Source organism: Macaca nemestrina, chromosome 9 (assembly GCF_043159975.1).
Source record: "Macaca nemestrina isolate mMacNem1 chromosome 9, mMacNem.hap1, whole genome shotgun sequence".
Taxonomy (NCBI): Eukaryota; Metazoa; Chordata; class Mammalia; order Primates; family Cercopithecidae; genus Macaca; species Macaca nemestrina.
In genome coordinates this window covers 27,731,853-27,752,455 of record NC_092133.1, presented here as the reverse complement: position 1 = coordinate 27,752,455, position 20,603 = coordinate 27,731,853, and positions in this window count along the sequence as shown.

The following is a 20,603-nucleotide window of genomic DNA, read 5'->3' as shown; positions in this document are numbered from 1 at the left end:
CTAGCCAGGGGAAACCAAGACACACAGCACCTGGAAAATCAGGTCACTCCCACCTGAATACTGCTTTTTTCCAAGGGTCTTAGCAAACTGCACACCAGGAGATTATATCCTGTGCCTGGATCAGAGGGTCCTACACCCACGGGGCCTCCCTTATTGCTAGCATAGGAGTCTGAGATCTAACGGCAATGCAGCAGCAAGACTTGGGGAGGGGCGCCCGCCACTGCTGAGGCTTGAGTAGGTAAACAAAGCAGCAGGAAGCTTGAACTGGGTGGAGCCCAGCACAGCTCAAGGAGGCCTGCCAGCTTCTGTAGACTCCACCTCTGGGGTCAGGGCATAGTCAAACAAATGGCAGCAGAAACCTCCGCAGATTTAAATGTCCCTGTCTGAGCTTTGAAGAGAGTAGTGGTTCTCCCAGCATGGAGTTTGAGATCTAAGAACGGACAGACTGCCTCCTCAAGTGGATCCCTGACCTCTGAGTAGCCTAACTGGGAGTCACTCCCCAGTGGGGCAGACCGACACCTCACACGGCTGGGTACCCCTCTGAGATGAAGCTTCCAGAGGAACGATCAGGCAGCACCATTGGCTGTTCAGCAATATTCACTCTTCTGCAGCCTTGGCTGGTGATACCCAGGCAAACAGGGTCTGGAGTGGACTTCAAGCAAACTCCAACAGACCTACAGCTGAGGGTCGGGACTGTTAGAAAGAAAACTAACATACAGAAAGGACATCCACACCAAAACCCCATCTGTACATCAGCATCATCAACTACCAAAGGTAGATAAAACCACAAAGATGGGGAAAAAACAGAGCAGAAAAGCTGAAAATTCTAAAAATCAGAGCATCTCTCCCTCTCCAAAGGAATGCAGCTCCTCACCAGCAATGGAACAAAGCTGGAGGGAGAATGACTTTGACAAGTTGAGAGAAGAAGGCTTCTGATGATCAACCTTATCAGAGCTAAAGGAGGAAGTTTGAACCCATCGCGAAGAAGCTGAAAACCATGAAAAAAGATTAGACGAATGGCTAACTAGAATAACCAATGTAGAGAAGTCCTTAAATGAACTGACGGAGCTGAAAACCATGGCATGAGAACTACGTGACAAATGCACAAGCTTCAGTAGCCAATTCGATCAAGTGGAAGAAAGGGTATCAGTGATTGAAGATCAAATGAATGAAATGAAGCAAGAAGAGAAGTTTAGAGAAAAAAGAGTAAAAATAAATGAACAAAGTCTCCAAGAAATATGGGACTATGTGAAAAGACCAAATCTACATCTGATTGGTGTACCTGAAAGTGACAGGGAGAATGGAACCAAGTTGGAAAACATGCTGCAGGATATTACCCAGGAGAACTTCCCCAACCTAGCAAGGCAGGCCAACATTCAAATTCAGGAAATACAGAGAACACCACAGAGATATTCCTTGAGAAGAGCAACTCCAAGACACATAATTGTCAGATTCACCAAAGTTGAAATGAGAGAGAAAATGTTAAGGGCAGCCAGAGAGAAAAGTCGGGTTACCCACAAAGGGAAGTGCATGAGACTAACAGTAGATCTCTCAGCAGAAACTCTACAAGCCAGAAGAGAGTGGGGGACAATATTCAACATTCTTAAAGAAAAGAATTTTCAACCCAGAATTTCATATGTAGCCAAACTAAGTTTCATAAGTGAAGAAGAAATAAAATCCTTTACAGACAAGCAAATGCTGAGAGATTTTATCACCACCAGGCCTGCTCTTCAAGAGCTCCTGAAGGAAACACTAAACATGGAAAGGAACAACTAGTACCAGCCATTGCAAAAACAGGTCAAAATGTAAAGACCATCAATGCCAGGAAGAAACTGCATCAACTAACGAGCAAAATAACCAGCTAACATCATAATGACAGGATCAAATTCATACATAACAATATTAACCTTAAATGTAAATGGGCTAAATGCTCCAATTAAAAGACACAGACTGGCAAATTGGATAAACAGTCAAGACCCATCAGTGTGCTGTATTCAGGAGACCCATCTCACATGTACAGACACACATAGGCTCAAAATAAAGGGATGGAGGAAGATCTACCAAGCAAATGGAAAACAAAAAAAGACAGGGGTTGCAATCCTAGTCTCTGATAAAACAGACTTTATACCAACAAAGATCAAAAGAGACAAAGAAGGCCATTATATAATGGTAAAGGGATCAATTAAACAAGAAGAGCTAACCATCCTAAATATATATGCACCCAATACAGGAGCACCCAGATTCATAAAGCAAGTCCTTAGAGACCTGAAAAGAGACTTAGACTCCCACACAATAATAATGGGAGGCTTTAACACCCCATTGTCAACATTACACAGATCAATGAGAATGAAAGTTAACAAGGATATCCAGGAATTGAACTCAGCTCTGCACCAAGTGAACCTAATAGACATCTACAGAAATCTCCACCCGAAATCAACAGAATATACATTCTTCTCAGCACCACATTGCACTTATTCCAAAATTGACCACATAGTTGGAAGTAAAGCAGTCCTCAGCAAATGTAAAAGAACAGAAATTATAATAAACTGACTCTCAGACCACAGTGCAATCAAACTAGAACTCAGGATTAAGAAACTCACTCAAAACCACTCGACCACAAGAAAACTGAACAACCTGCTCCTGAATGACTACTGGGTACGTAACAAAATGAAGGCAGAAATAAAGATGTTCTTTGAAATCAATGAGAATGAAGACACAATGTACCAGAGTCTCTGGGACACATTTAAAGCAGTGTGTAGAGGAAAATTTATAGCACTAAATGCCCACAAGAGAAAGCAGGAAAGATCTAAAATTGACACCCTAACATCACAATTAAAAGAACTAGAGAAGCAAGAGCAAACACATTCGAAAGCTTGCAGAAGGCAAGAAATAACTAAGATCAGAGCAGAACTGAAGGAGATAGAGACATGAAAAAACCTTCAAAAAATCAGTGAATCCAGGAGCTGGTTTTTTGAAAAGATCAACAAAATTGATAGACCACTAACAAGATTAATAAAGAAGAAGAGAGAAGAATAAAAAAGATGCAATGAAAAATGATAAAGGGAATATCACCACCAATCCCACAGAAATACAAACTACCATCAGAGAATACTATAAACACCTCTATACAAATAAACTAGAAAACCTAGAAGAAATGGATAAATTCCTGGACACATACACTCTCACAAGACTAAACCAGGAAGAAGTTGAAACCCTGAATAGACCAATAACAGGCTCTGAAATTGAGGCAATAATTAACAGCCTACCAACCAAAAAAAGTCCAGGACCAGATGGATTCACAGCCAAATTCTACCAGAGGTACAAGAAGGAGCTGGTACCATTCCTTCTGAAACTATTCCAATCAATAGAAAAAGGATGAGTTTGTGTCCTTTGTAGGGACATGGATGCAGCTGGAAACCATCATTCTCAGCAAACTATTGCAAGAACAGAAAACCAAACCCTGCACGTTCTCACTCATAGATGGGAATTGAACAATGAGAACACTTGGACACAGGAAGGGGAACATCACACACCAGGGCCTGTTGTGTGGTGACGGGAGTGGGGAGGGATAGCATTAAGGAGATATACCTAATGTAAATGACAAGTTAATGGATGCAGCACACCAACATGCCACACATAAACATACGTAACAAACCTGCACATTGTGCATATGTACCCTAGAACTTAAATTATAATAATAAATAAATAAACAAACAAGAAGTGCTAAAAATAAAATAAAATAAACAATCTCCAGGTTTCAGTGGCTTAAAACGTTAAAAAGTGTATTGTTTGCTCTCAGTACTTGCCCATTATGAGTCAGCTAGGAGGCTTTGCTCTAACTTGTCCTCACTCAGGGACTGAGCCAGAGGGATGTTGCATCTCCCTGCTTCCATGTTTTCCCTGATAGAAAAATGGGTACAAAAACTTACACATGACTTTTAATGCTTCTAAATGAAAGTAACCCATATTACTTTTGCTAAATTTTCATTGGACAAGACAAGTCACATGACCACACCAACACTCCTGAAAGCAAGAAAATAATAATACTATCATGAAACTTCAAAGGAGAATAGAAAATGCTTGGTACAATGCATACAGTGACTCTAAATGTGTTATTTCCCTTCTTTGCACTCCTTTTCTTCATCTCTAGCAAAAAAAATATATATATATGTATATATATATTTAAATTCTTCCTTGACTACTGTAAGCACACATGAAAATGGCTTTGTTTGACTCTTCACCTTTTGCTCACTAAGCGTTGAAGCTAAACTAAGCAGCTACTTGCCATTAGAGAGACAAAGCCTGAGCAACCTTTTACACTTTCAGCTCTCTGCAATTGAAAAGAGTGCAGACAGCTAGTAAAAGAACATGAGGTATGGAAATCTATACCTTCTACGCTGCATCCAACTAGTGAAATATAATATTTTTGCCTAAACCCTGTATCGCTGGCTTTCTATTATATGAAAGCAACAAAACAATTAATATTTTAAAGTCTTAGTACGTCATCTGCAGAACACTAGTTGGCAAAGTGTACTCTTCAAATATGCTGGGTAAATAGCATGAGGTAACCCAAGTGAGCAAAGAAGAGTGGATTGTGTTCTAAATTAGAGATGAGGACCGGATATGTCCTGAAGGCAAAGAGTTTGTGGACACTTTTCTTAAAAGCCCAGTAGGAATTCTGTTTCCTAAAGAACACTTGTAGCTGCCATTACCTTTGCCTAAACTCCTGCAATTTAGTAAGGAAAGAGAGCCTACATCTAATGTTGAAATAAGATGCTACCATTAACCACAGAATGAAGAAATAACCTCTAGCTTTTTGATACTTTTTTTTTTGCCATTCTTCAAAAACAGGTTCTGTGAACTTCTCATGCAAAATTTCACTGCTCTTGCAACACAAAAGTGATTTTAAAAAATGGGCTTATGAGTGACTCTGTTCTTAAAGCTTCATATTGGGGAGCTGTGCCTTCAGACCAACTTCTTAACTGCCAAAACTTGAGGCAAGAGTTCTGAAGCAGCAACTTCAACTGGACCAAACTTTGTTACTAACATGACCTGATATTTTCTATATTTTGCCTCAGGGAAAATGAAATTATCATCCACATGTTTACAGGGCATGAGATAACAACCTGAACTTAACATTGACATTTTTAGGTTGGAATTATTCACTTTTTTTGTTTGTTTTCTTAATCTGAGAAGTTAAGCAGAAAAGCCTAGAATGATTGCACCTTTACACTTTTATGTTAAGAGCTCATCCTTGCCTTTCTCCTCAGTTAAACATAAGGGATGCTTCCAAATGTGACAAAGCTGCCAAAATGGTGATGAATATTGCTTTCAGAGCTGATAAAACAATCTCTTGATATCATCAGCCAACAAATCACTGAACACCTTGAATGCAATTTGTATTATGTAGGGTTTTATTTGTTTCAATTTACAATGAATTGAGTTTTTCAGAGGGGGAATGAAACTAAGAATTGGTTTATTATGAAAGAACCATGCTGGGAACAGAAAAGAGACAGTCTCACCCAATCTTTGGTCTTCACTGTATGCTCATTGGAGAATAACAGTTTGTTCTTAATATAGTGTTCAGCAGAACAGGATTAGAGATGAGGAGTCCCTAGTCTGTGGCCTGTTAGGAAGTGGGCTACACAGCAGGAGATGAGTGGCAGGCTAGTGAGCAAAGCTTCATCTGTATTTACAGCCACTCCCCATTGCTTGTATTGCTGCCTAAGCACAGCCTCCTGTCAGAGCAGTGGTGACATTAGATTCTCTTAAGAGTACGAACCCTACTGTGAACTGCACATGCAAGGAATGTGTACTAGGTCTCATAAGGAGCTAAGTTGTGAGCTCCTTATGAGAATCTAATGCCTGGTGATCTGTCACTGTCTCCCATCACCCCCCGATGGGACCAACTAGTGGCAGAAAAACAAGCTCAGGGTTCCCGCTGATTCTACATTATGGTGAGTTATATAATTATTTCATTACATATTACAACGTAATAATAATAAAGTGCACAATAAATGTAATGCACTTGAATCATCCTGACACCATCCCCCATGACCTGCCCTCCTGGTCCTTGAAAAAACTGTCTTTCATGAAATCGGTCCTTGGTGCCAAAAAGGTTGGGGACTGCTGTTATAGATTAAGAATGGAAGAGATGAACTCTTGATGAGCGAGATCCCATGAGAGCAATGCTGATTAAGAATGGCGTAAGGTAGGTGACTCACGCCTGTAATCCGAGTACTTTGGGAGGTGGAGGTGGGCGGATCATGACATCAGGAGTTTGAGACCATCCTGGCCAACATAGTGAAACCCTGTCTCTACTAAAAATACAAAAAATGCTGGGTGTGGTGGTGTGTGCCTGTAATCCCAGCTATTTAGGAGGCTGAGGCAGGAGAATTGCTTGAACTTGGGAAGCGGAGGTTGCAGTGAGCCGAGATGGGGCCACTGCAGTCCAGCCCAGGCAAGACTCTGTCTCAAGAAAAAAAAAAAAAAAAAAGAATGGCGTAAGGTGTAGCCTAATGTCATTCTTAACTTGCCTAAATTAATTGAGCCTAAGCTGTTGTCCTGAGGCTAATGAACAACTTCTCTTTCACTACTCTTTCTGTTGCCAACCAGTCGGATGGCTCTCCCTAGAATCCCCCAAGTCCTCAAAATTTAGTATTCTTATTTCTTTTAAATTCCATCTAAGGTCCCCCTATGTCCTGTGTGATATACTCTTCCTGGATGATGTCATGCTCCCTTCCATTTTGAGACCTCTGAGGGACATACAAATAAATAGTTCAAGGTAAGCATGTTAAAAACAAAATGTATTATATTTTGTATATTTTATTTATTGTTTCACAAATTGTTGCCATCAAAAGTGCAAGCTAGAAACCCACATGAATACCCTTGATTGAATATAAGTAGTTAAAGAGTAGATTCACTCTCCAAATCTCTAAAAGCTTTAATATTAAAAATCTTTTCTTTCTCTCTCAACCCTACTTTCTATCAATATCTTGCCTTTATTCAAACTCCATGCTTTATTACTTGGATTACTAAAATAATTGTCCAGTTGTTCTTACCGCCATTCATGACTATAAAGTACGGATAAAAGCCATAGTCTACACCGTGGCATATGTTGTGAACACTTGGAAACACAAATCTGTTTCTATCACTTCCCTACATAAAAGTATTATTTGTCTTTCCAATGCTTTCAGGATGAAGTTTAAATTCATTAGTTTATCATATAAAAAGGATTTTGTAGTAAATACAAACATGATCCCTGTTTTCATGGCTAGAGTTTAGTGGGGTGTGTGAGGGGCAGCAGGCGAGTAATTCAAAAGTTACCTTTCAGTGTGATGATGTGAGCTGATAAAGACCTGCATTTGTGCTATGGGAGAATAGCAAAGAAACCTCTAAATCAGGCTGGAGGTGAAATTTGGAGGAGGTAATGCTTTAGCTGAGTTTTATAAAGTGAGCAGGGACTGGTTACATGGAGAATAGACACAAGGCATACAGTACTTGGTATATGGTAGGTGTTTGCTAAAATAAATGCTTGTAGACTAAAGTGCGTATGTAGGCATGCATGCATTATTTCACACTGTATCATGGCTGTTTTTCTGGATTGAACAGGTCATCCACCAAACACTTATGAGATGTGACTACTCCAGATCTCAGCTGGAAAAGGTGAAAGCTAGATTCAATAATCTATATTATTGAAATGTTTGAATCTCAGAAGAGTAAATATTAACCTGAGTAGCAGACATTTATTTTCAGGTAGAGATGGACAATCCAAACATGGATAATTGAAACAACCCACAAGGATTCTTATTAAGTCATTGGGACTTTCCTCTTAAGCAATGGAGGTCTGGAATCATTTCCAAACTATATATCAACTCCCTGTCATTTTGCAGGAAGTGATTTCAGAGTTCTCCAGCATGGGTCTCATTATCTATCAAGCACAGCCACAGTATGACAACCTCCTCTTCCAATGTCTTAGAATATTGCATTGCTCTCCTGGGAGATGTGTATTATCCGTGGCATGCTGAATATTTGATTTCTCAACTAGAATCTTCAGCATTTATGGGCAGAGGCTGAAGAATATAAGAGGTCAAACATTTACATTAATTTCCTAGGGTTAAAAGTTGGTTTTGGTATGAAATGTAAAATATACTGTCCTAATAATGTTTCCTTCATTATCCACATCTGCCGCTTGTGGTATTTATGTATGGTGGGTTTGTTGCTGTTTTTGTTTTGTTTTGTTTTTACTAGAGGGCTGAAATCAGAAGAAAATGTGAAATGCTGAAAGAAAAAAGAGATTTCTTTGAGCTTCATAAATCTTGGACAAAAGTGAATCCCTGTGAGACTACTTTATGTCCCTTATCTAGCTCATTGGCTGTACAGGTGAAAATAAAATTTCCCAAGTGGTTTGATTAGACTGCATAAAACACTCTACGACTCTAATGGGCCAGACAATTCAAAAGGGAGTCAATAATATAAGATTCAGTTTGATCTGTTACAAGAAGGTTGTTTTGCTTCTTTATTAACATAGCTACCTCCTTTTAGGACTCTTTATAACTAACTAACAAGAGATAGTGTCCTCAGGTCTGGTCTTCTCTATGAATTCCTCCATGTTTTCCCAAATTGGTTATTGTCTATCAAATTCCTGTTACCTTTGTGGAATTAGTACACCACTTATAAAATGTGCTCCATACTGAAGTAAAATCTAGGAAGCACACTTAAGCTGCCTGTTTCTGCTTCTCTCTTCTCCCCAGTGAGTGGCGACAGTGTCTTGGTATCTTAATTTACTTGTCAATAAGAGAGTTATACCCAGCACAAACCACCTTCTCCAGAGAGCAATAAAGTTGGAGTAAGTAATATTTGTAAAGGACATCTAGGATTCAAAAAAAATAAAGTTTATTATTACAGATTTTGATTAAGAACAACAAACACATAGAGAAAATTCATTCTATATCTGTTCGATATTAAAAACAATGACAGCCATAAGTAAATGTTGAGCAATATTTCCTCTATATGAAAGGATGGGAGGGAAGAACACAGTAAGTTTGACTGGTTGTAACATTTTTTTGTCCTTTTATAACCCAGAAAAGTGGCATTTCTCATTAAAATGCCATATTTCATTGTGTTGGAACATAATGGGAACTAAGTCCTTCTAGTGCATTTTTTAATATAAAGCCATGAGAATTTAAGACTTAATGCCAGCTTGCTTTGATTTTTCAATCATTCAAGATATATTCTTAATGTTATTTGTCTTAGCACCTTTGGAAATGTAGCTCAGTGCTTCTTTCAAAGATATAACTGAAGAAATTATATCACCCCTTCTACTGAAGTCTTAAAGTGAATTCAAAATCAATTCTACATGCTTTTCTCTTCTATTTAATATTCCTGATCATTCATAGGACTATAGGGTTCATAAAGTGAAAGGGCATGTACATTATTATTTTCTGTAACTGGGCTAAAGCCATTTTACTAAAAAAGGCAGTTTGTCCTATAAAAGGGCAAAGCTACTCATACCACTATGGCATAATGTAAATGAGATGGGAAACTACTCTCCATGGGCAACCCATCTCACTCACATGAAAATCCAAATCCTAACTGCTACCTTCAGAGAAGAACATGATTTGACCCCCTCTTATATGTCTGATATTTTCTCTCACCACGTTCACCCTTGCTTACCCTATTGCTGCTATATTGGGCTCTTTATTATTCCTCAAATGTGGCAATCACATGTGCGCCTCAAATTTTCGCTAAGCTATTCCATCTGCTTATAATTGTTCCCAAGACTCACTCCTATGCTTGCTTTCAAGGCTTTTCTCAAAAGTTACATTCTCAATGAGGGATTTCCTTGTCAACGTATCTAAAATATTCTACCCTTCCCCTGGAAAAAAAAAATCCGATTGCATTTATCTACTAAATTTTACCATTAATGTCTATCAGCGTCTAATATGATCTATATTTACTACTCATTTATTTTGTTTATTTCCATCTCATACATTAAAATATAGGCTCTGTAGTAGTAGGAGATTCACTGCTGTGATCCTCCACCTAGGACAGGATCTGGCACACAGTATGTGCTTAATAAAAACTAGAAGAATAAATGTATAAATAAAAAGTTGAATGAATACATGAGTGAATAAATGTCAGGAGTGAAATGGCAGGAGTAACAAGAACAAAATTGCAGATATGTCTCAGATACAATACTTGTTTTGTGAACTTGAGCAAGTCATTTAACTCCACTAGACCACAACATTTTTATCTTTAACATGCTATCCTTTCTAAATCCAAAGAATAAGTACAGCTGTATAGTTTCATAAACTTGAAATGGAAGGATTACATTTATTTGGAATGTAAAAGGTCTGAATAATATGCATACTGCATTATAGACCCAGTTAGATATATTTGTCACTCCGGATAATGTAAAAATTTCTTAATCTCTGATAATAGGGAGCAAAAATGAATGATACTTTTACTGACAACCAACTCCATGTTTTCCTTTATCTCTGACTTCTCTTCTTTAATAATAGTTTAAGTCACTTAATTGTTTTGATCTTGATGAACAAGTGATTGTAGCAATGAGTCTGTAAAATAGATTGGCAGAAACTATGTTGGGGTGAAGGTTAATTCAATTTTAAGATGTTGTTTGTTTGTTTTGTTTTGTTTCTGTTTTTGTTTTTTTGAGATGGAATTCCACTCTTGTTGCCCAGGCTAGAGTACAATGGAGTAATCTCAGCTCATTGCAACCTCCGCCTTCCAGGTTCAAGTGATTCTCCTGCCTCAGTCTCCCAAGTAGCTGGGATTACAGGCGCCCACCATCACACCCAGCTAATTTTTGTATTTTTAGTAGAGACAGGGTTTTGCCATGTTGACAAGGCTGGTCTTAAACTCCTGACCTCAGGTGATCTGCCCACCTTGGCCTCCCAAAGTGCTGGGATTACAGGTGTCAACCACTGTGCCCGGCCTTCTAAGATGCTTTGAAAAAAACTGGAGATTTTTGTAGGGAGCACACATATCTATTTAAAAAAATGATCTAAGCACTCTGTTCTGTGCTCCTTCAGCCTATTTTTTCAGAATACTTATCACTTGAATCATCTGAAAATTGTTACCTATAAAATGGGACTATTTATATTGCCAAACTAGAGGTTTTTATGAGGATTGAATATGATTTGAAATGTAAAATATTTAGAATAATGCCTGACACATGGTAAGATCTCAATAGATGCTAATTATGATGATTATTATTACTGTACTTATTAAGCTAATTATTTTCATATCCACTACACAATGAGCTCCTCGAGAGCAGAGTATGTGTTTTTTTAGTCTACTGAAGACACATCCTCATTTCAAAGGATCTATTCATCATACTCAATGGTGAAAATCTGGAAGATTTTCCCCAAGATAAAGAACAAGGCAGTGTCCAGTCTCACCATTTGTAAACAACATAGTACTAGAAGTTTGATCCAGAGCAATTAGGAAAGAAAAAGAAATAAGAGACATATAAACTGGAAATAAGTGAAATTATCTCTATATGCACAAAGAAACCCTGCTAGCACTAATGAATGAATTTACTTAAGTTACAGGACACAAAATCAACATGCAAAAATAAGCTGTGTTTCTATATACTAACAACAGACTATCTAAAAAAGAAATTAAGAAAACAGTCCCATTTATAATAGCATCAAAAAGAATAAAACACTTAGGAATAAATTTAACCAAGGAAGTGAGATCTGTAACTGCAATCTTTAAGACATTCATGACAATGAAATCTATAAGACATTAATGAAAGAAATTGAAGACACACATAAATGGAAAGATAATCCGTTTGTGGATTGTAAGAATTAATAATGTTAAAAATGTCTATACTATCCAAAGCAGTCAGTCTATAGATTCAATTAAATCTCTATCAAAACACCAATGATATTCTTCACATAAACTGACAAAACAATCCTAAAATTCATATGGAACTACAAATGACCCCAAATAGTCAAAGCAATCCTGAAGAAAAAGAACAAACCTAGAGGCATCGCACTTTCTGATCTTAATTTATATTGCAAAGCTATAGTAATAAAAAAAGTATGGCACCAGCACAAAAAACCAGACACATACACCAATGGACCAGAATAGTCTAGAAATAAACCCGCATATATATGACCAACTAATCTCTGCCAATATGCCAAAAATACACATTGGGGAAAGGATAGTCTCTTCAATAAATAGTGTTGGAAAAGCTGGACACGCACATGAAAATCATGGAAATGAACACTGTATACAAAAATCAACTGAAATCAAAGTCTTAAATATAAGACTCAAAACCACGAAACTCCTAGAATAAAACATAGGGAAAAAGCTCTTTGACATTAGTATTGGCAAAATTATTTTAGATATGACCCCAAAAGCACAGGCTACAAAACAAAAATAGAGGCCAGGCATGGTAGCTCAGTCCTGTAATCCCAGCACTTTGGGGGCTGAGGTGGGCAGATCACTTGTGGTCAGGAGTTTCTGACCAACCTGGCCAACATGATAAAACCCTGTCTCTACGAAAAACACAAAAATTGGCCAGATGTGATGGCTCATGCCTGTAACCCCAGCTACTCAGGAGGCTGAGGCAGGAGAATCACTTGAACCCAGGAGGTGGAGGTTGCAGTGAGCCAAGATGGCACCAGTGCACTTCAGCCTGTATGACAGAGTAAAATTCTGTCTCAAAACAATAAATAAAAATAAACAAATGGGACCATATCAAACTAAAAACTTCTTCACAGCAAAGGAAACAATCAACAAAATGAAAAGGCAACTCACAGACTAGAAAACATATTTTCAAATAATATATCTGATAACGGGGTTAATATTCAAAATATATAAGGAACTCATACAACTCTATAACAAGAAAATATATAACCCATTTAAAAACTGGCAAAGGATCTGAATAGACATTTTTCAAAGGAAGACAAGCAAATGACAGGTATGAAAAGATGTTCAACATCACTAATCATCAGAGACATGGAATTCAAAACCACTATGAATCATCACCTCATACCCATTTTGCTAACCATTATCAAGAAAGACAAGAGATGGCAAATGTTGATGGCGTGGAGAAAAGAGAACTCTCATATACTGTTAGTAGGAATGTAAGTTGGTAGAGCCATTTTGGAAAACAATATGAAGATTCCTCAAAAAACTAAAAATAGAATTACCATATTATCCAGCAATCACACTTCTGAGTATGTATCCAAGGAAATTAATATCTGGACTTTGAAGAGATATTTGCACTCCCTTGTTCATCACATTACTCACAATAGCCATTATATGGCACAAACCTAAGTGTCTCTCAACAGATGAATAAAGAAAAGGTGGTATGTATACAATGGAATGTTATTCAGCCAAAAAAACCCTTTCCATCTCCTACGAAATAGATAAATCTGGAGGACATTATGCTAAGTGAGATAAGACAGACACAGAAAGAAAAATAGTGTATGATCTCATTTTTATGTGGAATCTTACAAAAAGCAAAAAGGTTAAATTCATATGAGAAGAGAGGAGAATGGTAGTTTCTAGGGTCAGGAGGGTATGAAAAATGGGTGGATGGTCGAAGGGTAGCAAGTTTCAGTTATAAGATGAGTCAGTTCTGGGGATCTAATGTGCAGCATAGTGACTATCATTAGTAATACTGTATTTTTTACTTGAAAATTGTTAAAAGAGTACATCTTAAGAGTCCTCACCACACACACACACATACACACAATGATAATTACATGTGGTTGTAGATGTGCTTATTAATTTGGTTGTAGTGACTTTATTTCACAAGGTAGACACATACCAAATCATCACATTGTACACCTAGAATATGAGCACATTTTTACTTGGCAATTATACCTCATTGAAGTTGGAAAACAATGAAAGCATTTATTGAACAAATTTGTTTTATTTTGTTTTACTTTTTTCATTCATACAAAAGAAAAGATGGTGCTCTTTGATTTTTGAATACATGACATGCTGTATGGACAAGATTTAGCGCTTAAATTTGACATCTGATTAACTTTACAGTTAAGTTTAGCCCTCTTCAATCATAGCTTTAAAAAGATTCATGGTAAATATAAGAGGGGAACCAATTTTCTCTTTGAAGAGGGCATGTGTGACACAACTCATTTTCAGCCCTACTGCAGCTTCCACATCTAGTCCTAAACCTATAAATAATCATGACAGTAATAGTAATTATACCAGCTTCTTAGATTTGCAAAGCACTTTACAACCTTCCAATTTGGTCGCATTTGTTGGTTACCAGTCTCATTGGCTTGTTGGGAAGATTTAATAAAATATATTTTTAAAATGTTGCCCAGAGAGACCAACATATAACACTTTTTTTTTTTTTTGAGATGGAGTCTTGCTCTATAGCCCAGGCTGGAGTGCAGTGGGGCGATCTCAGCTCACTGCAATCTCCACCTCCCGGGTTCACGCCATTCTCTTGCCTCAGCCTCCCAAGTAGCTGGGACTACAGGCACTCACCACCATGCCTGGCTAATTTTTTGTATTTTTAGTAGAGACTGGGTCTCACTGTGTTAGCCAGGATGGTCTTGATCTCCTGACCTCGTCATCTACCCGCCTCAGCCTCCCAAAGTGCTGGGATTACAGGCGTGAGCCATGGCGCCCAGTCCTAACACTTTATTAATAAATATAAGTACCTGGCCGGGCACAGTGGGTCATGCCTGTAATCCCAGCACTTTGGGAGGCCAAGGCAGGCAGATCACAAGGTCAGGAGTTCGAGACCAGCCTGACCAACATGGTGAAACCCCGTCTCTACTAAAAGTACAAAAATTAGCTGGGTCTGGTGGCGGGTGCCTGTAATCCCAGCTACTCAGGAGGCTGAGGCAAGATAATTACTTGAACCCGGGAGGCGGAGTTTGCAGTGAGCCGAGATAGCACCACTGCACTCCTGCCTGGGAGACAGAGCAAGACTCCATCTCAAAAAAATTTATAATAAAATAAATATAAGTTCCCTTTTGCTCATTTGAACCTCATTAAGACTATAAGAAGCCAGTAGTTGGAGGCAGGTATTATTTTTCCTTCTCAGCTCTACTGCTACTACCCTAGTCCAAGCCAGCATCACAACTTGCCTGGACTACCACAGTAGGTTCCTGTAGTATCTTCCTAATTCCTTCACTCCCTCCCTAAAATCCCTCCTTCACATAGCAGTAATCTATTAAAAACATAAACATGAGACTGTTGTTCAGAACCAGTTAATGCCTCTCCATTGAACTTAGAATAGAATCCAAGTCTATTGCAGATTCCAACAAGGCCTTCTACTACACAGACCTTGAGAGCTTCCCAGGTAACCCTCCATGACTATTCTTCCGTCACTCAGTTGGCACTAGCCTCTCTGGGCTTCTTTCTGTCCTTCAGCCCAGGAAGTTAGTCTAACCTTATCGTCTTTACTGTTGCTTTACCTCTCTGCCTGTAAGGCTTTATTCCCAGATTTTTACTTGCTTGTCTCTTTTTAAATGTTTGATTCCAGCTCAAATGTAGCTTCTCACAGAGCTGTTCACATAGAGTGGTCACTCTACCTTACTGCTCCCCATCAGGGCATCCAGTTTACACAGTGGATTTTCAACAAATATTTCATTTTTCTTCTGTACACATACCAAAAAATAAAAGTCTAGAGAGATTAAGTGGTTTGGTAAAGCTTCTAAGTAGTATGCTTTTGTAGAACTCAGGTTTTACACAAATAATAATAATTTTTCATGATTAAATAGTGTTGATAGTGGCACAATTCTGTCAATATTGTAAAAAGCACTGCATTGTGTACTTTAAATGGGTGAATTTTATAGTTTGTGTGTTACATTCTCAATACAGCTATGGTTAAATATAATTGTGAAATGTATTATTCTTCTAACTCTACCTTTTAAATTATTTTATATTAATTATTTAATTTAATTTAATGAGGGTACTTAAAACCTATTAAGCTGTCTCTCTATAAACTCAAGTCCATTAATTAGACCTCATGGCTCCTCCTTTATGATAGTGCTTATTTGTTGGAGGATTCTCCCTAGGTTTCCTCATTATAAGCCACTTCAGCACACAGTTGGCCCTTTGGGAAGAATTTTACATGTTTTGCATATAATGTCTATTGTTACATGGCTTTTAGTCTGTTGAAGAAACAGAATTGTATTTTTTTAAATCTCCAAAGGGAGGAGAAGATACTTATTTCACAGGCAACAGTGATACAGCAGGGATCATTTGAGGATAGAACTCATTAATAATCTTACGTAAACAGCTTTATTTTCAACTGGAGTGCACTATCCTTGGTGGCATCCAGCTTGCCAAATTCTGGGTGGTGGTGGCATCTGTACCACAAGGACCAGACCCTTGTCCTGGCCCATTTCTGAGGTCTGTAAATCTCCCTTACTTGATGTCTGTGTTGTTGTCTGCTAAGGAAGAAACTAAGACCCTCCTGAATACTGAAATTAATCTGAGAAAATCTGCAATGATCTGGGTTTGTGTGTGTGTGCGTGTGTGTGTGTGTGTGTGTGTGTTTTTCTCTGAATCAGCCCTAATTCACAGGAGAAATCTGTAGAGCTGCTGAATGTTCATTTTTTACAAAATCATTGCTCTGGTTCCACTGCATCTATTTTATTACAAATACATTAGTCCCTCTCCTACTTATCAGCTAGGAAATGGTACCACCATGTAGTTGGCTAAGAGACTGAAATGCTTCCTTTCTTGAAAGAGCAGATTGACTCAGGTCCATTAATCACTTCTTAAACAACAGTTACAATAACGAGAAATCAAGTGATAATTTCAAATGAGAGCTTGGTTGCCATAGAGAAAGCTAAACAATAGTGGCTAAATTGTCTATCTACATGTAATGACATTTTCTTATACTAAGTAAACCTTTCTCTGCCTACACACTTCTGTACCCCCATCAACCACACACACATTCACAAACACACACACACTCACAAACACACAGTAGGTCATACTCTACCACAGGTTGCAACCTCTTATCATGTGTCTACACTGTAATTTCCCGCATGGACAAACTGTAATCCTTGTTGCCTTCCAAATGTTGGATGCAGGATGTAAAACATACCGCATGACATGCCAAAGTTTGATGTGTGAGTGTGATGATCAAAATATGGGAGGTGCCTTCAGACAGGCCACTGCTTAGCATCATGTTATTTTGGCAAGGCATGCACTGTCTTTAGCTTCATGTTCTACCTTATTCTCCTAGGGGAGGGATCTTGCATTCAATATGAGATGGTTCTATTATGTGACTTACCATTTACGTTTTGAAAGGTAACCCCATTTATAATTCCAATACCATGTAATATCCAAATCAGAGCCCTATAAAACTAATTTCCAAGCTTTTTGATTCTAGATAGAAAGCCTAAGAAACAGAGGGTGATTGAAATATTTCAATAATACCAAATAAAAAAATCCACCCATGCAGTAAGATTCTCAGTAAATAGTTTTCTACTCAAAGTGATATTATTTGATTAGGCATTTATGAATTGGTCAAGAGTAAAGAGCTGTCAGGAAGGCATTGAATCAACTGCAGACTCTCCTGACACAAAAACCAGGGAGGTATTTTTCTCTGCTACAGAATATCTCTTTAGAAGGTTTCTGCCTGGTAAAATGGCCATTTGCTTTATATTTTCCTGTGTTATCCTTTGAAGTCTCCAACTCATGTACCAATGGAATCCTATAATCTCTTTCACTAATTTTCTTTCTTTCAAAATTAACATTTTTCTATTAAGCACCCCCTTAGTGCTTTTCTCTCCTCTTCTTAGCTGCAGCCCACCTGTGGAGTCTAAAATAACACACACCATATTAACACTCTTCTGCTGAGATTTTGATAACAGACACCTGTGCAGTCTAAGTAGCTCTTGACTTATTTCTTTCAGAATGTGTTAATAATGGTGGCCACATTTATTTTCCTCCAGATGTCAATTAAAAATACCACAAGGGCCAATTTCAGTGAAAACTTGAAAGTGGATTAAGCTACTCCCTCTCTTTCACTCTCCCCACATACCATTTTGCTATCTTTCAAATGCAGCAGAGAGCACATCCATCAATCAGAGAGCTGCTGGGCATCCCAGGAGCACACCACAGGTGGCGAGCTTCACTGCATACACCTTAAAGTGCATCCTCACCTTATTGCTCATGTTAATAAACGCTCTGCCATTTTAACAGCAACCACAACTGCATGCAAATGTAATGATGTAAATACGACTGAAGTATTCAAATTGGTCCTCAAAATTGATGTCACAAGATAACAAGGCAAGACTGTAAGCCACTCTGCCATTTTTATCCTTCAGAAACAACTTTTTAATCAACATTTTCAGTCTTACCAACATTTCTTTTTCTCTGAGTTAATATTTAAAATAGCTAGTCAATTTGTGAGGCATTGGAGCTGTTGTTAAAATAAGTGACTCTCTGGGCTTTCAAAATCTCTTTGATGCAGCCCACCCTAACCACTAGGGCTGGCTCTACATTAAACATTTCTTTTAAGGGTATATTTTATTTCTTGCAAGCAGCTTTGCACAATTTTTATCCACATGAGACCAGATCTCTTTTTGCAGGTTAGCTCACAGCCAGAGCCTCGATCGATTTTGAAAGCTCATAAGGGAAGAAATCCAGAGAAACAGCTAGGTAGTTAAATCAGGGAGTTACACTCTCTTGGTTGTGTTGTTCAGCCAACTTCAAGATCTGCCTTAGCTTTTATTCATTCATTTACTCACATGTCCATATGATGACATGTACCTCCCCTGAACCCCACCCCCAACAAAAAGTCCACTAAATATTAAAGACTATGAAGAGCCACATGAACTGAACACTAAGCTATATACTAGTCACTGGAGGGTCATTTAAAAGCTGCAATAATAAGGGATAAAGAAGAGAATGAAATGCTTGCTTTTCTTTGAAGGCCTCTGCCCCTTTTAGAGCAACTGGATTCCATTTAGCAAATGACCTCCCTCTGAGAATAAAAAAAAAATAATAACCCCGGCACAGAAGGATAAATTATGTATTTTACTCAAGAAATGCTAAGAACTCTGCTTACTTCATGCTGTATGTAAGAGAGCACGATGCATGCCTTTATATCTCTATAGCCCTCCTTATTGTTTTGACAGCATAGTGATTTTTATAATTTGACATTCTATTCTCATCCTAGAGAAGGAGAGCTCCAGAAACGAACTCTGCTTTTGCTAGAGCTGCTAAATTCAGAAAAGGAACTTCATTAATGTAACTGTTGTGTGTTGCACTTCCTAGGTTTTTTACAAAGCTGACAGTGAGAAGAAAATATTTTCTGCAAGGAAAAGGAGCATCCTCTGGGAAAGAACATCACCTACATTTAAGCAAAGTGGTTGAAAACAGCTCTTAGGCAGGTAGGGTCAAATCCATTTTGTGACAAGCAGTTCATTGGTGCTAAGTGTAGAATCAGCAAAGAATGAGGATTGGTTAACTTTTAAAGATACTTTTATTCTATTACAAAGTTTGTACTCTAGGTTAGCCATTTTGGAAACCAGCAGTATCCCTTGGCCACAATCATCTCATAGGAATTACTCGGCAGCCTTCTTACTGGGCCCCTTTAATCCAGCCTTGTGCCTCCCTAATCCTGTCTGCATACTGCAGACAGAGTAATGCTTCCAAGACACCAAGCGGATCAAACCAACCTTCTGTCAAAAACCCACGGGAAGCTTCACAAAGGGCTGAGGTTAAAGTCCACATTCTTTAGCATATTACACCCGTAGCTTCTGAAAGTATTTTTCTAGTCTTGTCTTTCATCATTCATCACCTTATTTCTAACCACCCCAGCCAAACTGAACTTTGAAGAAGAAAAAGAAGACCAGAAGATAAAAAATTCAATGGACTGACACCATCTTCCCTGTACATTTGGCCTGGTTATTAACCAGTTACCCTTCAGATCTAATTTAAAAACATCAAATTACAGAAATGTTGTCCTGATTCTCTTTGATCAGACTGAAGTTATCTGGGATGTGCTTTCCAGCCTATTATATGTCTATTATTGCTCCTATCCCATTTTAGCCATATTGGATTTGTTTACTTGTTGCTTTCTCCTCTGACTGCAAGTTCCCTTGGGACAAGAATTGTATTCCTTTCTCTCATAATTATATCTTCAGTGCCTGGCACAGAAGATGGTAATTGAACAAATGAATGAAGAAATGAATGAATGAATTCTAGTGGCAGAAAAGTAGAGAAAATAGATGGAGATTACTAGAGTGCTGCAGCATGGAAGGACTGACTGAACAGCAGAAAAAATTATTGTATCCCTCGGTCGGATCAATTCAAGCACCACAGAATGCATTTCATCTGCAATATTCAGCCTTGGTTTCCTTACTCTGACTATAATTCCCAAAGGATTTCTGACATGTAAAATCCTACAATTAGACATTCATTGATGGATTTAAGGCTCTATCTTCTGTGAAATGCCCATGGGCGGTAACACTCCACATACTACAAATACATCCAAACATTCCTGGGAATAGTTCTGAGACAGGAAGAATTATTTCACCTTGCATCCGAAGGCAGCAAGGAAGACTGAGAGGGTCCTGCTTTCCAAGAGCCATAAGTGAAAGCTGAAGACAAAGGGAAAA